The following is a 16,213-nucleotide window of genomic DNA, read 5'->3' on the forward strand; positions in this document are numbered from 1 at the left end:
AAGGCCTTGCGCCACCGTTGCATAATTTTTCAGTGACACTCTAGCAGCGTAATCAATGCGCAGCACTGCGCCCTATTTACAAAATGATGCTTCTAGGTAGATATGTCACTTTGTAAAGCCCTGCTCCACATTATAACTGTGTTAGGTATAATGTATGCAGTGTGGGCGTTATCCCGTAAAAAAAGCCTTGTAGATGTGGGAAGTAAACTCTATGAGATTTCACTGTGCCACTCCTATGACTTGACTCCCTCACAATCCTTACAGCAGCTTCAAGAAGGCATAAAGAGTGACACAGGGCCTTTTACATGGCATTCGCCCAATGTGTAATGACACATTGCTGCAGTTGCGTCAGTTTCCAGACACACTCTTGCGATGCGTCATAACTGCACCACCAGACACATCAGGGTTCCTGGCTTATCTGTGCAATCCTTGTGTCATGGAGCGCCATAGTGTAGATATGGCGCAACCATGGTGTCGCAAGGATGGCACTATAACAAGTTTTTCCACAGCGATTCAACACTTTTCATAAATGGGGCCCTCAGAACTAATAAGTAATCCAATACAAGTAACTAACTATCCAATGTCCAGTCATTGCTTATTCTTTAAAAAGAGTACATTACAAAGTCAGACACAACCTCTACTGTAAGTAACAATTCCGAATCCAACATTTATACACAACATTCTCGCAATACTTTCTATGTTTACTGAGAATGCAGCCTAGACTGCTCCTGTGCCACAGGCTTCAGTGGTGCTGTTAGAGTAAAAATGTTTGAACCGTTTCTGAGGGTCTACCAGGTGTAACTATGTTTCCTTGCAGAGTCTACCCAATCTTGGCAGCACTGTTGAATTCTGCACTCTGGTTCTTTTCACGAGAAGATTTTTTTAGAATGCCCTAGTGCTCCGTGACACTCATCTAATTAAACAGAGCTCAGGCAAAGTCACACTCTGTAGCACCTTCTATTCTTTGGGCTCCCCAGTCCAGCGGACACTGCTTGGCCACTTAAGTGTTCTCAGGACCCACCCTCACAGAGTGGTGTCCGTCCTTCCCTTCAGTTACAGTGGATGGGGTCCTTTCATTCTGTCTCACCTCTCCTAAGAAGCATCTTCCTTATGCAAAGGCACCTGCAGTGCCTGAGTGCCCGACCTGAGCAGTCAGTTAACTCTCTCTCTCTGTCTCTTGAAGTGAGGGCTTACAGGCTCTCCTAGCAATTTGGTCAAAGTTCTTAGTTTTCAAGTCACTTGCATCGCAAGGGGAATTGGCAGTTGCTCTCAAAACCTGCAAGCCCAGAGAGTTTCTCACTTGTCAATTCCCGTAGAGAAATCATGGCAACCCAACTGGACGTTTCTTGCTTATCTTTATGCTAAAGTTACAGACAGCAGTTGTGTATTCTAACAAACATCTCTGAGATCAGTTATGAGCATGTTGTGCCCTTTGCTTATACCAATCCAACTGTACAAGTCATGATCTTTGTTGTCAGGTGCCAGCAGAAAGCTGGGATGGAACTTGAAGTCTCCTGTCAAGTAAGACCTAAAAGAAGGGTACAAAAAAGGGAGGGGCTCTTCCAATTAATGACCAGCTAGCCTGTCTGGAGTAGCCCTTCCAGTACACATTGGAGCAAAAAAGGAAATGGGAAATTCCCAATGTTTAAAATGGGTCTCTATCTCCTTTCCTCTTGCCCAAAAGTCTAACCTACTACAAAGGTTTCCTGGATTGTTCCGGAAAAGCCCTATGGTTCACAACTGCTGTGCCTGGGGCTCACTCCATCATCCATCTTAGGTATTACTGCACTGTTGGAACAGAAAATGGATTCCACATGCATCCTTCACACACACAAATGCGGTACTCATGGGAAACAGCCATGCCCCGCATGGATTGGCAAATGACTTGCTTGTAGAAGAATGGCAGATGATTATGAAAAATGAGGGAGAGGCCAGTAAGCTACTCTCCCTGGCATGTAAGGTAAAAAGGCCTGTCTTTGCCACCACAATCTTAGTCTTGCCTTCAATGTAATACTTCCACAGCTGTGCGAGCTGACAACAGTCATGTTCCATAAGGAAGATGGACTTAGGGTGCCCTTCCGCACCACAATAATGCTCTAGGTAATGTTGCTTGTCACAGAAATGCCTTCAGCATGCATACGTGGTCGTTGTGTTTGCTGAGGCAGGAGGGTCAACATTCTACAGGGCTTTCTATGATGAACTCAGGGCAGGAGAACATGCTCTCAATGCTGTGAAACATTTTCAATGCAATAAAGTCACCATATCTACTATTGAGCCAGATTGTCTAGCAACCACTGAAACGGTACCCTACACTCCTATGGCGCAACAAAAAATGAGTCCTAAGTGAGGTTAAACAAAGCCTAAAATGTCCTGAGGTCAGTAATGCTTTAACCTGTAGACTTATGATGTGTGTCTCTTTTACAAATATATGATGGGGCTCTTGAGGGAGCTGCACTGCTCCTGGCAGCCTCCAACATCATTGAAATACATCATGGTGGTGTCCTTGCTCCTCCTGGGACACCACTGGTAAAATATGTAAAATTTGCAAAGGTTTTAGGGCCACAAGGAATGCTTAATCTGCACATGGCGGTTTTTCAATTAACTACAGACTGTAGCTTTTCGATTAATGTATTCCCTGAAGGTGCGTTTGCCCTCCCAGGCACCCTAATTAATTATTTACAGACCATCCATAGGATTAGGTTTCAAAGCTGGGTGGTCTTCTGCGCCTCTTTTAGCCTCACACTCTGACACAAGCTCCCTGCAGGAAGTGCATGAATACACCCCCCCCACCGATTTGAGAAAGTGTGGAAAAGGTGTGTGGTAGTGCTCCTCATGTTTGGGACTACCCTGTGTGCAGGACTACATTGGTGAGGTCAGAAGGACTGGGGGAACATATTTTCTCAGGTTCTCTGATGTCTAAGAAATGTAATTTGAAAATTCCCATGGGTGCTTCAGGTTCTCTGGTCCCTTGGTTTGTCTCACTAGCACAAGGACTATACAGGGACGATGTTCTTCACATGGTTGTGCTTTCCAGTCTCCTGGGAGCTAACAGATCATGTTTCCCCAGGGGATATTGCAATAAATGCTGATCTTAGCTGCAATCTTCTTGGACCAACTACTCTATAGTCCTTAGGAGACCCATTGGAAACAACAGAAAGCCTGCACATGAGTGGCAATCACACACTGGGACAAGCTCTGTGTTTATGGGCCCTTTTCAGTGAAGGCGTGTTTTCTTCTTACTGGTGCAAGCTGCAAGAATAGACTTGTAGGGCCACCTGGACCCCATAATTTTGGTTGTGAGCTCCTTGTGATTCTTCATAGTACTTTGGCACTGTTGCATGTTCTTTCTTCATAGCAGTAGGTGACCTCCTGTCCAGTTCTTGCTGTCCCTGCTTAAATTTCATAGTGTCCATGGCCTTCTCCCACTTGCTAGGTTTCCGTGTCTCCCCCTCTCAGGGCACCCATATCCAGGAGAGTCCACAGAAATCCAAGAGACCTCATTCTATTATGCTCCCCAGCTAGTCCACCCACTATTAACCTGAGAGAGAGAGAGAGGAAAGATGTTAGTGCCACCAGCTCTGGTGACAGAACCCAACAAAAGAATAAAAAGCACAAGTCCAAAATACACCTCGACTCCAGACAGTGGCTCATCCAGAGTATGGGTCCATCTTTCTCCTTCAATCGCTCCTCTTCTTCTCAAATGTGTTTTCCTGTGCACGGTTTCAAAAGTTGAGGTGACGAACTCTAGAATTTAGTAGCCACTACCGAATCCAGCGATGTTACATCACCCCTCCACCCATAAATGGTAATTCCCAGGAACATGTCTTGGTTGTCAAACCCTCCTGCATAACATTTTGGGAAAAATCAGGATGGCAGCTTGAAGGAATGTTGCAGAATACCTCTTCTCTGAATGAGACTCCTCCCACTCATGTCCGATTTTTTTCTATCCAAAACCTCAAACATGTGACTGAAACTAGAGTTCTACCTGCCACTGTTTGTCCCCTATCAGAAAACATCCTGCCTGTACTTGTCAGAGAAAGACAGCTAATAGCCTTGTGTAATGTAAATTTCATCCATGCCCCGTCCTCTTCCAGCAGAAGGCTGGTTTACCAGAACAGATCTATTATACAAGTGGAGCTTTAAACTGCCACCTGGTCTGCAGAGTAATTAACTTGGTCCAGTAATGTAGCACAACACACATTTCATTAAAGCTGGCTCATGGAAAGTTGTCCAGGTAAAAATACATAAACAGACACATATAAAATAAAATTGTATCAGTGATCCAGATTTTTGTAGGGAACACATGTCAATGGCTTTTCTACCCTGTGCCATTCTAAACTTATGTTTAGACACAGATTCAAAACAGTTTAAACACTAACTTGCAAGGAGCCTTGATTTATTAGAGAGAATCTTGTCACTTGATAATTTATACTTAACATAGAAGACTGTGAGCACTAGGTAGAAAGATATGTACATGTCCTAGGTTTTCTAGAAAAGATGAGCTACCTGTAAAGTTTTCACCACAGTATGAAGGGTGAAGGTAGTATGTTCTTTAGCAGCGTGGTATTTGTTCTCAAATATTGTTTTTTGACAACTGTTGCATAGAGTGAACACTGTTCTCAGTAGATTTTAAAAAAATACTCTTTGGTGTATTTATCATGAGATTTCACTGTCTGCAAACAGTTTGATACAGAGTAAACGTTTTCCACAGTAGAATTTATTTTTACAGTACTCACTTTTCTGCTGACATGAACTTTATTTCTTAATATGATTTCAGTGTTTGTCAAATGTATAATAAAGTTTAAAGCTGTATGTAGTAGGCAATTTTTTTAACTGACATTCAGTATTTTGGTTTTCTCCCAACAATTGTACAGAGGTTGAAGATTGTAGTGAATGAGCGTTTTCCATATGTGTGGCCGATTCTTAATGTGATCTATGCTAACTAAAGTATATGTTATAGAGTTGGTGTTGAGTAAGTGATTTGTATCTATAGTGGCAGTAGTAATGGCTAATATTCTCCTGAGCTATTTTATAGTTACAGTCAGGCATCTAATGCCATAGTAATTTATAGACCAATATGAGGGAAAACTAGTATGGATGATGTCATCAATGATTTCATTTGAGATGTCATGAGTGAAGTCATAAATAATGTCATAAAACATGTCACGAGGGATGTCATATGTGAGGTTAAAATCAGTGCATGGCAGGGGCACAAGTTATAGTTAGCGGTGCTAACTATAACTCGTGAATCTGTGTGTTTTTTAAATTCAAAATATTAATGTTGTCACTGACAAATTCACCTAACTATAACGTGACTTTAACCTTTGATTTTTTTCAGTGAATTTCAAAGATTTTTTGTGTTATTAAACAGATCCTTTTATCACACCTAACTATAATGTTACTTCAATCTTTGGTATTTTTCAGTGAATTTCCATTTTTTTCTTAAGGTAAATTATAAAAAATGTTTAAATGTATGTATGGTAGAATAACTGAATAAAATATCCTGTGCGCTCACATTATTCTGAAAGGGGATTTCTTTCATATTATAACTTATCAGGAAAGTGTGCATATTTTGCAAAATGTTTCTAAATATGATGTTTGAGTATAAAACAGAGTAATACAAAAATATTTGTGTTGAGATTGTCTATATCCCCAGTTCTTCTGACTCTCACATTGAAAGATTTTCCCAGCAAGTTCATTAATATTGTAATGGTATACTTTTCATAGCCTTTGTATATGTTTTTAAATTAAAGTCATAATTATAATACAGAAAGAGAGTAATCAGTTTTTCTGACCATTGAATAGTATTACGTTTCATTATATAAATCTAGTTTTTTAAGTGTGTGATTACTCACAAAAATTCTATATTTTCTTTTAATCTACTGTTTATAGTTCTTTTTCATGTGTTCACTTATTATTTAAAGTTCATGTGTAAACAAAGAGTCATTAAAATATGGTTGTAATGTTCATTTTTTTATTGTTTCTAATAAAAAAAAGTGGTGACTCTCGCGAGTCTCCGGCAATAATCGAAAACACAATCTCCTGTGTAGACTCTGAGGGGGATGTACTTCCTGATCTGCTCTCACGACCCAATTACGATATTGTACATTTGGGATTAAGTTAAGAACAGTGTTTTCCTGTAATTCTGAGCAAAGTAATAGTTTACAGAAATTGATTATATTCATAAAATTGATTATGATTTGTTCTATTTAATATATAAAGGAATAATATTTTTATGCTCTTGCGAGATGCTCATAGCGGTCGAACACACAATCCTCTGCATGGGCTCCGTGTGCGCTGTACTTCCTATTCAGCTCTCATAATCTACCTGCGAGATTGTGCATTTGGAATTAAGTTAATAAGATTGGTTTCCTGTAATTCTGAACAAATTAAGATACTAGAGTTGTTGATTAGCTTGGAAATATTGATTATGAATTGTTCCATGAAATTTATAATTAGGGATCCTGGTTTTCCGTTTAAACGGATTTCAACATATAAATACAGATGGAAAACAATTTTTCCTTTGTCTATATTTATATTTAGAAATGGGAAAATACTGGCACATTTTGCCGCGCTGTCGTGCTCTAGCAGAGAGTTGCCTCAACATGCCCCTCTTCCTAATTCTAGGGGTGTGCCTGCCCACAGTAACATGAAACACCTGCAGGGCCTTAAGCTTCTGATTTGCTGGAGATGTCTTTCAATTTTAGTTTTTTTTAAAGCTGCTGCCGTTCCTCTGAACCAATCATGCTCAGAGCCAGGTATCACTGTGTGGGTGTGGCAACAGTTCTCTGGCCCCACCCTCATACCGTTGGCCCTTTATTTTTGGGGCTCACCCCCTTACTTCCTCCTTTTTACCTGCCCTGCGACCAACACCGGCCCACCCTGATCGTAGAAAGACACCTCTCTGTCGCCGTTTTTGTTGCTGCCCTTCTCAACTCACCATCTCCGGGGCTCCGCTTCACATTTTGAGAGAGTTCTGCACCAGCCCGCTGCCATTTCAAGCCAAAGGTAATTGCTCTAAGGGACAGATAAATGGTGGCTTCGTAGTGCATTTGCAGGGACTAGAGTCAGTGGTGTAGCACGTGTTTTGTGGGCAGCAAAAGCAGGAATCGAACGCCAACACCCTCCACTCTTATAGCCGCCCATGGGGTGGCAAAGCCTAGCTTTGCAACTGACTGGAGTGTTTGCTGAGTTTGTGGCCGGATTGCAGAACAGTACACTGTGTATGTGTAGCTGCAAGAACAATCCGGCCACTATCTCAGCAATTCACTCCAGCCCCTGCATCTTCACAGTCATCCTGCAAGATAACTATTAGAAATGGAAATAAGGTCCAGGAAATATGTGGTCAAATACCCAAAGATGCAGGCTATGGAAGAATTAGTAGCATTGTTTGAATGCTACACATTGTTTGAAGTAAACATTTAGGTTTCGATGTGACTTGTTACCCTGCCCCATAACCCACAATGCACCAGGGCAAAGGCTCCACCTTCAGTTGTTTTTCCCCAAATGGTGAGTGAAAGTATGGTGAGTGAAGTGAAGCAGAGCAGTGTACTATTTATATGTGATTGCAGTTGAGTTCTTATACATTTCACAGAGTACTTCTCTGCTGCGTTCATGTTCACTTGGCAACGGTTGAGAAAGCTGGCAGGAAAGTTGTAATATTTGTGTGTCCCTGCAGTCCAATGAGCTGCTTATCCTACTCCAGAAACTGTGTAGTTTGCCCATGCAGCTCTGCTGCTGTCTGCTGTAGCTCCACCCTGGCCCTCCTATCGCCCAGGAACTGCCTCTGCTGCAGTTCCTCCTTTAGTCACAGGAGCTGTCTCTGCTACTCTCTTTGCTGTAGGCAAACCCTCTATATCAAACAGGACTTGAGACCTATGCCTGTGGGTGGCCTCGACTGTCCTCGTTTGCCCTGTCTATTTTTTTGTGTGCTAGGAAGTTTTTGCATAAAGTGTGCAGGAAGAATGCCAGTTGTGACTAGGATTTGTTTGGCCTTTGACACTTACATCTTTGTAAAGTATTGTAGACAAACTCAATCTATATCCAAGCACAATAGGGAATTACACTTCCATGTGTTTTGAAGCTTTCCATTGATGATTGTTGCCTGGAAGATGCTGGCAAGTCTTGAACTTTCAGCTGTGTTTTCCTGGGCCGTTTTTAAAAATTTTGGCATATAATGATATAATTCAATGCTTTTTGAACTCAAAGATGTTCAAATTAGCTGAAAATCAGAAATAAATACAAAGTTTCCCTATTCAGGGACTGCCAAAATATTTCTTGCCCGGGACCCCAAATTTTAAATCTGTTTACATCTCATATTCCTGGATAGTGATGTGTGTTTTCAGTATTGTAACACAGCAGCAGCTTATTTATATTACTGCAAATAATGGCTGTGACACCCTCCCATTTTTCATAGCTGATGTCTCTTTTGATCTAAAAGAAATGTCTGTAATAGATTCTCACACATCACCCATATTAAAAAGAAATGAAAGGAAAACGGTATTTAAGCTCCCTATTCAATTTCATGGGGCAAGACTCTGCAGAACATGGAAGGTGGGTCCCTGGGCCAGAGCCCACTTTGCCCAAGCCTTAAAATGTCTCTGAAGGGGTGTTGTGTATCACACTGCTTCTGCGTTTAATGACCTCATGGTGTTTACTGTTTGTGGGACCTACATGCATGCATGCAGTCTGCTGGCTTCTGTCGTGCACAACATGTGGTAGTTGTGTTTGTGGTGTGCACATCCATCCTGGTCCTGTGCAGTGTGCGGTACAGAGCATTATACAGGATCTCAACATCTTTGTGTGCCTGTGCAAAGCGTCTGATTTGGGAATCGTTGCACAGTCTGTGCTGTAATTTGCATTGGTGTAGCATGTGATGTATGGTGTTTGTAGGAGGACATTCTGCGCTGTATGTAGGGGGTCTGTGTTCACTTTGTGTCTTGCTTTCAGTGTGTTGCACTCTCCAGACCCACCTGCTGCTGCAAGGTCCTGACATCACTTACTATTTAACACTTAGAGTGAACTGTGTCATACTGACCCCTCTGGCGAGCAGCTGAGTGGACTAATATTGAGTCAGTGCAACCATGTGTGACCTCATGGTCACATTTTTTAGGCCGGTGAGCGCACGTAGCCTTTCATTCTTGTTAGGCCGATAAAATGCCTAGATTTAAGTTAGGGAACACTAAACATCTACTGTGGGTCGATAGTGCTAAGTTAGTTTGCTTCCCTCACAGCACAATGGTAAGTGAGTCGGGTATTAAATAAGCATCCGTGCATGTCAGATTGCAGGGATGAACGACCGGTATGGTGTACTCTGTCTTTTCACTGGACAAAACGGAATTTGAAACCTTAAATAAAGCTACTTTATGTTTCTGCATTTTTAACTCAGAGGAAAGCAGAAATAGTAAGGGAACTCAAATAGGCAGACATTAGTGAACAGACCTTTGTCCCTAGTAGGCTATCTCTGCAGAGGGGACTCCTATGTTAGTGCTTTTGGCAACCACTGCTGTGAGCATTTCCGCCCTAAGGGGCCAATGTTAAAAGCTATTCTTTTTCATAGTTTGGCCATGATGTCCTTTTGCATCATTTATTTTTGTGATATGGCAGATAGATTACCAATATCAAAAAGATTTCAGAGTTCAGATTACATAGCACGTCACCATCGCCTCCCTCTCTCTCACCCACATTCCCCCATCAGCAGAAGCACGAGCGGAGGATGTTTCTTCTGTCTCACAGCAAAGACATGGAACAGCCTCCCCTTCCAGCTCCAGACCACCCCATCTGTACTGGAATTCCAAAATGATCTTAATCTCTGGCTATTTGAATGAGTCTCTCAGGCCCTGCAAGTGCCTGGACACCCTCTCGGGTGATTAGCTGATCTCTTTAAATTAACTCATTGAGTGATTGTGTGAATATGTCAACAAAGAAACTATTGGCATATGTGAACATATTATTGGCATCTGCAATTGTACTGTGCTGGCTTCTCTCTGCTTCTCGAAAGCCAGAAACCGAATTGGTTATCTTGAAAGGCGTGAATATGTTTTGATAATGAAGAAATTATTTGCAACTGCAAATGTACAAACGAAGATCAGCGAGAAACATTGATTCATTTCAATGTCTTTGGGGTAAAATTCCTACATATCTGTATCCAATTCCGCGGTGCTGATAATGGCTCAGTGTTTTGTCCTGGTCACATATAGTATTTTAAACATAAAACCAATGGCTTCTTAATTGTTGAATTCTTACATTTATAAAGATGGGCCGCAAACGTAAGGACATTGATGATTACGTCCTGGAGTATGCAGAATTTGAAGTTGTGTCCCTTAAACTGAAGAAAATGTTCACCTGCAAGTCATGTCGAGCAATTCTTGGCATTGAAAAAAGGGCAGCGGATAATACCAAAATGCACCTGAAGAGTTAAACTCCTGAGAGATTTTCTTCTCCACTCGGAAAGAAGGATTGTACAGAGCAAATGACCATGGAGCAGTGTTCAACCTGTGCACGGCAAAATATTGACGAGGCTGAGGATATCCCACTCAAGGTTGTGAAAGCTCTGTGTGTAGGTGGTATTCCACTTCACCAGACTGATGGTCCAATTGGAGAGCTGATTAGGCAGCTGTGCCCTGCAGCACGGACAATGTGCAAATACAGCCAAATATATGAGAAATATCTTCCTGAATTGTTTGAGGCACAGCTTGGAAACATACATCAAGCTGTAGCAAATGTCCCTATCTTTTTAACAATTGACAAAACCACATAGGTGCATTGTGACCCAGTCAGTGAAACATTGGTCACACATTACAGTGATAATGAAAAAAAGGGTCGCCGCTCAGCCTTAGTTGGCATCACTGTATCTGATGAGTGCAATTCTGCTAAAATTGCCTTAACTGTATACAATGTGCTTCAAAAGTGTGGGTAAATCATGGTATGTTGCAATATGTTCTGATTCTGCATCCTATATGACAAAGGCAGCAAACGATTTGCAAGCTGCTCAGGTTCTAGTGTGAACCTGGGTTTCTATGGGAATTCACAAGGGCATATTATCAAGCCCATTTTTGCCGCTTTAGCGGCAGTTTCCTGCCGCTAAAGCGGCGATAATGTTATCGCCGTTCCTTGATAATATGGCCCTATGTTGTTTGCACCATGTTTCCCTCTTTTTCCGTTCTCCAAAGCTCTTGAGAAACTCTTGCGAGAGCCAGGGAGGCAATCCCTCGCATGCAGTCTGAGATGGCAGTGCTTCTTGATTTGCTCTTGCGAGATCGTTCTTTTTATAATAAACTTTGCATTTACATATATCCTGACTCAGTATGCATGCTAGTTACACTAGAATAGAAATAGTGTGTTTGGTTTAATGAAATGCAATCCATTATATAATTGTAGGGAAAAATAAATCACTTACATTCATGAAAAAATCCCACATGCTTTGTGTGCATGAAACCAACACAGGTACATATCACACATTAATACTCATTTATTTGTTTTAAGTTCATTTGTTACTAGAACAATTTCAATCACTAATTTTTCTAGGATCCCGCCAGAGTCCCCCAAAGATCATAAAATGTTTTTTAGATGCAGAATTGACACTTTCCTTTATTACAGTACTTATGCCTTAAAGTCTCCATTAGGAATGGATTTGATTATCCAGTCAAAGCTCTCCCCAGGATGACAGATATATGCAGTAGTGTGTAGGGAAACATTCTCCTCTCAACTAACACCTCTCTGCAGAACAACAATGATGTACAGCATGGTATTGGCAAGGAGTGGCCTCTCTGCCGACACCACTCCCTAGACCAACAGGGATATGTAGTGGTGTCTGGGAAGGGAGTGACCTGTCAGCTAACACATCTTACCAGGGTGAGAGGTGTCTGTATTAGGATTTGAGAAAAACGCATCTCGCAGCTCATACCTCTTCCCATGCTGACAGGTATGCATAGTAGGCTTTGGGGAGGAACTGCCCTGTTTGCTGACAGATCTCTTTTGCATGATAAGTCTGCATAGTACAGAGTGGAGAGAGACTGGCCCCTCTCATGGGACCTCTATCTTAAATGATGGTTGTGCAAATTACCGTGTGAAAACGAGCTTACCTCTCTGCTCACAGCTCTCCCCAGGATGACAGATAAACAAGTAAGGTGTGGCTATGAAATGAATGCTATGCTGTGAAGCCTGTCTTGCTTAACAGCTATAGAAACTATGATGTGTAAACACACTGCCCTGTCAGCTGAGACATCTCCCCAGAGTAATATATGGGCAAAGTAGCTTGTGGGTTGTAGGGTACAGAAATGGAGTATCCTCCCTGCTGAGAACTGTGTCTTGGTTGATTGGTGTGGATAGTTGACCTCTCCCCATGGAGACAATGAGACATAGTAAGGTGTGCACAGGTACTGACTTCTCTGCTGAAACGTCTCTCCAGAGTCACAAGCATATATCATAACATTTGCAAAAGAACTGTCCTCTCCACTATCACATCTCCACCAGCTGATAGCAGTGTATATTAGAATATGAGGATGCACTGCCTCTGTGCCAAAACCTCTCTCTCGTATGAAAGGTCTGTATACCACAGTGAGCACAAGGACTGATATCTCTAGTGAGACCTCACTGTTGCATGAGTAGTCACTATAGTTGGGTACTCAAATAATTGGCTGCTCCATAATCAAGTCTCTGCAGCATAAAAGATGTGCATAGTACTGTATATATAGATATATCCACAAAGGAGCACTTCTGCACTCCCTGAAGATGGAACTGCTAGTTTTAATCACAATACTGTAAAAATATTCAAATCCATAACAACTATTCAGAAAACAACTTAGTAGTTACTTAAAACAAATGTATTATAAATAGAACTAACAACATTACAAAACTACAACAATTACATTAACAAACTATATCAAAAATTATAAAATAAACAAAACAACCAACTTTACTAATTTATAATGTCTTCCTCACATTATTATGAGCTTTTTGTATGGCTGTCCTTTGTTTTGAGGCTAGCTCGCAAAAGGGCTAAGGAAAGTTTCTCATGCATACAGTTTTATAAAAGGTGTTCATAAATGCTAACTCAGGCAAAATTAGCTCAAGCTGCTTAACTGCTGAGCCCTTCATGTGCTTCCACAACGTTTCAACCTGGATAACCTGTTGCTTGCTCAGGTACTCACTGCTGAACAAGCAAATAAACCTGTTTGTTTTAGTAAGGCTCTTTTTTGCTACTTATGTAAGCAGATAATTATTTCCTCAAAGACAAGTAGACCTACACAACATAAGCTTGTACAAAATCACAAATGTCCCCCTATGCAATACAAACATTATCACTTCTCTAATTATTAGTTTTTTCCTCACTTTCCATAGAACAATTATTTCCTGTTTTTCCAAAAGTGAACAAGACTTCTTTTTCTCTTCTCCTTATATTTTCTCACATGGTAGTTCACAACTTCTGTTTTCCATTTTCCTCCTACAAAAAAATTGAAAATGACCAAAAAATGTAAAAGTTACATACTGTTACATACAATGAATCATAACAATCTTTCTTCACTATATTCTGTAAAGTTTTGTGCTTCTTTTACCACAATCACATATTTATAACTGGTGTACCACTAACTTGTTAATAACCCCGGCGTAGTACTCCGCTTCGCCCACAGAGTGTACATAGCGCTGCCTGCTTCGCGGTTTTCGAAGTAGGCGTAGCAGGCAGTGCTACGCACACGCCAGGGCGAAACAGAGCTGCCTGCTGCCCGCCACCCGCCTCCCGCCTGCCCTCCTTTTAAAATAATCTAAACTATAATAAAAAAATTAAATATAATGCCTTACCTGCAGCGCGGCGTCCCGGGGCTCCTTCTTCCTCGTTACCAATAACTTCTTTTCACAAATGCGCATGCTCGGACGCCCGCGCATGCGCATTTCTCGCAAGAAATGCGCATATGCGAGCGTCTGCGCATGCGCATTTGTGAAAAGAAGTTGTCAACGAGGAAGAGGGAGGCCCGGAGATGCCGTGCTGCAGGTAAGGCATTAAATTTAATTTTTTTATCATAGTTTACATTATTTTAAAAGGAGAGCGGGCGGGAGGCGGGTGGCGCGTAGTGGGGCTAGGCGGAGCACGCGAGTGTGCGTAGATTTGGCCACACTACGCGATGCTCCACGTAGCCCCACTACGCCCACTACGCCCAGGCTTACTTGTTATTCCTTTTCTGCTTCTTTTACCTTTTACCTTTTACCTTTTCTGCTTCTTTTACCACAATCACATATTTATAACTAGTGTACCACTAACTTGTTACACCCTCACTCAGACTATTTTATTTACAAAAAAAATATTACATGCCATCAAACCTGACTCCATAAAAGTTTCTATAGTAACACATTCCTCTTGAGACACCTTTGCTAACACTGAGCATGGTGTTTCACTCTAGACATAGCAATATCAACACTCACACATCTCATAAGGCTAAAGTATATGTACAGTGAGGCTCATAAAACACTAGGGCTTATATTAACACACCCCACAGTCTATGTTTTATAATTTTAGCAACAATGCCACCTTTACTTAAAAGTACATACCTTTGGAACACTTAATTCTTCAACACATTTTGCAATACTTGCTGAAATCTCTCTACATTCTAATGTCCACCTCTCAAAAGCCATATTAACAGATCTACACCTCTCCAAACAACAGTTTTCACTCTGCAAACATGCTGCAGAATAAGTTCACCAACATTTGTACACTTGCTAACACTTCCCAACAAAGTTTATTTCCTGAGCTTGGAGTTCTTTCTTAAATGCAGATGAAGACACCAGTCTCTTTCAACACCAAATAAGTTCACTTCTGCTGAACACAACTCAAATAGACTTCTTTCTCCTCCAAAGCACCAAGAACAAACTGAGCTATCTCTGTTTCTGCACCCCATCACAGCACAGCTTATCCTCAACCATGTAATAAGAATGGTAACTATTGGTCGAGCCTTTGCACTTTTTTTTTTACTTCTCCCCATATGATCTTGCAAGACTCTTGTGGTATCATGAAACACCTCATGGCAGGCCCAGTAATTTTCCATGCGAGTCTTGAGAGATGCTCGCAAGATCGAACAAACCCTTTGTACTCCTGCAAATCTCTTGCAGGAACACAATTGTACAACAGTAGTATATGGGAGGGAATGGCATCTCCATTGAGAACCCTCTCTTGGAAAATTGTTGTGCATACTAGGGATTGAGGAGGGACTACCTCCCCTTCCAACGCTCTCTCTTGAATTAAAAGTATGTATAGTAGTGTGTGGAGAGGTACAGCCCTATCCTGTCAGACCCTTTTCAAGATGATGAGTGTGCATAGTAGACTGTTTGGATAAACTGGCCTCCACTTTCATAACTCTGACTCAGATAATGAGTGTGTGTAGTAGTGTGTGGGGAGGGGCTACCTTCTCATTTCAGACTTCTTTCTCAGATAACTTGTGTTTATATGACGGGTTACCATAGTAAAGTGTGGGGAGTGACAGACCTCTCATTCCAGACCTCTTTCTCAGATGGCAGATGTGCATAGTGCAAAATGTGGAGAGAGACTAGCCTCTCCACTGAGACCTTTCCCTCAGTTGACTGATGTGCATGGTAGGGTATGTGGATGGACGGGCCTTTCCTTTCAGATGTCTGTCTCAGATGACGGGTGCACATAGTAGTCTGTAGAAAATAACAGGCCTGTCCTTTCACACCTCTTTCTCAGGTGACAGGTGTGCATATTAGTGTGTGGGGAGAGACTGGCCTCTCCTGTCAGACCTCTCTCTCAGATGACAGGTGTGCATGGTAGGGTGTGTGGAGAGAGGCTGGCATCTCCCCTGAGACCTCTCTCTCAGATGACAAATGTGCATAGTATGGTGTGGGGAGGGACTGTCCTCTCCTTTCAGACCACTCCCACAGATGGTGGGTGTACGTGGTAGGGTGCTTGGAGAGAGACTGGCCTCTCCACCGAAACCTCTCTCTCTGATGACAGGTGTGCATAGTTAGGTGTGGGAAGAGAGACAGGCATCTCTGCTTTGAAATCTCTCTCAGATGACAGGTGTGCATAGTAGTAAATGAAGAGGGACAGTCCGTTCCTCTCAGACATCTCTCTGATACGATGGGTGTGTATAGAAGTGAGTGGAGAGGGATTACCATCTCCTCTGAGACCTCTCTCTGAGAAGACAAGTGTATGTAGTAGTGAGTGGAGAGGGAATGGCCTCTCTCGTCAGACCTCTCTCTCAGA

This window comes from Triturus cristatus, chromosome 2_1 (assembly GCF_964204655.1).
Source record: "Triturus cristatus chromosome 2_1, aTriCri1.1, whole genome shotgun sequence".
NCBI classification, from domain to species: domain Eukaryota; kingdom Metazoa; phylum Chordata; class Amphibia; order Caudata; family Salamandridae; genus Triturus; species Triturus cristatus.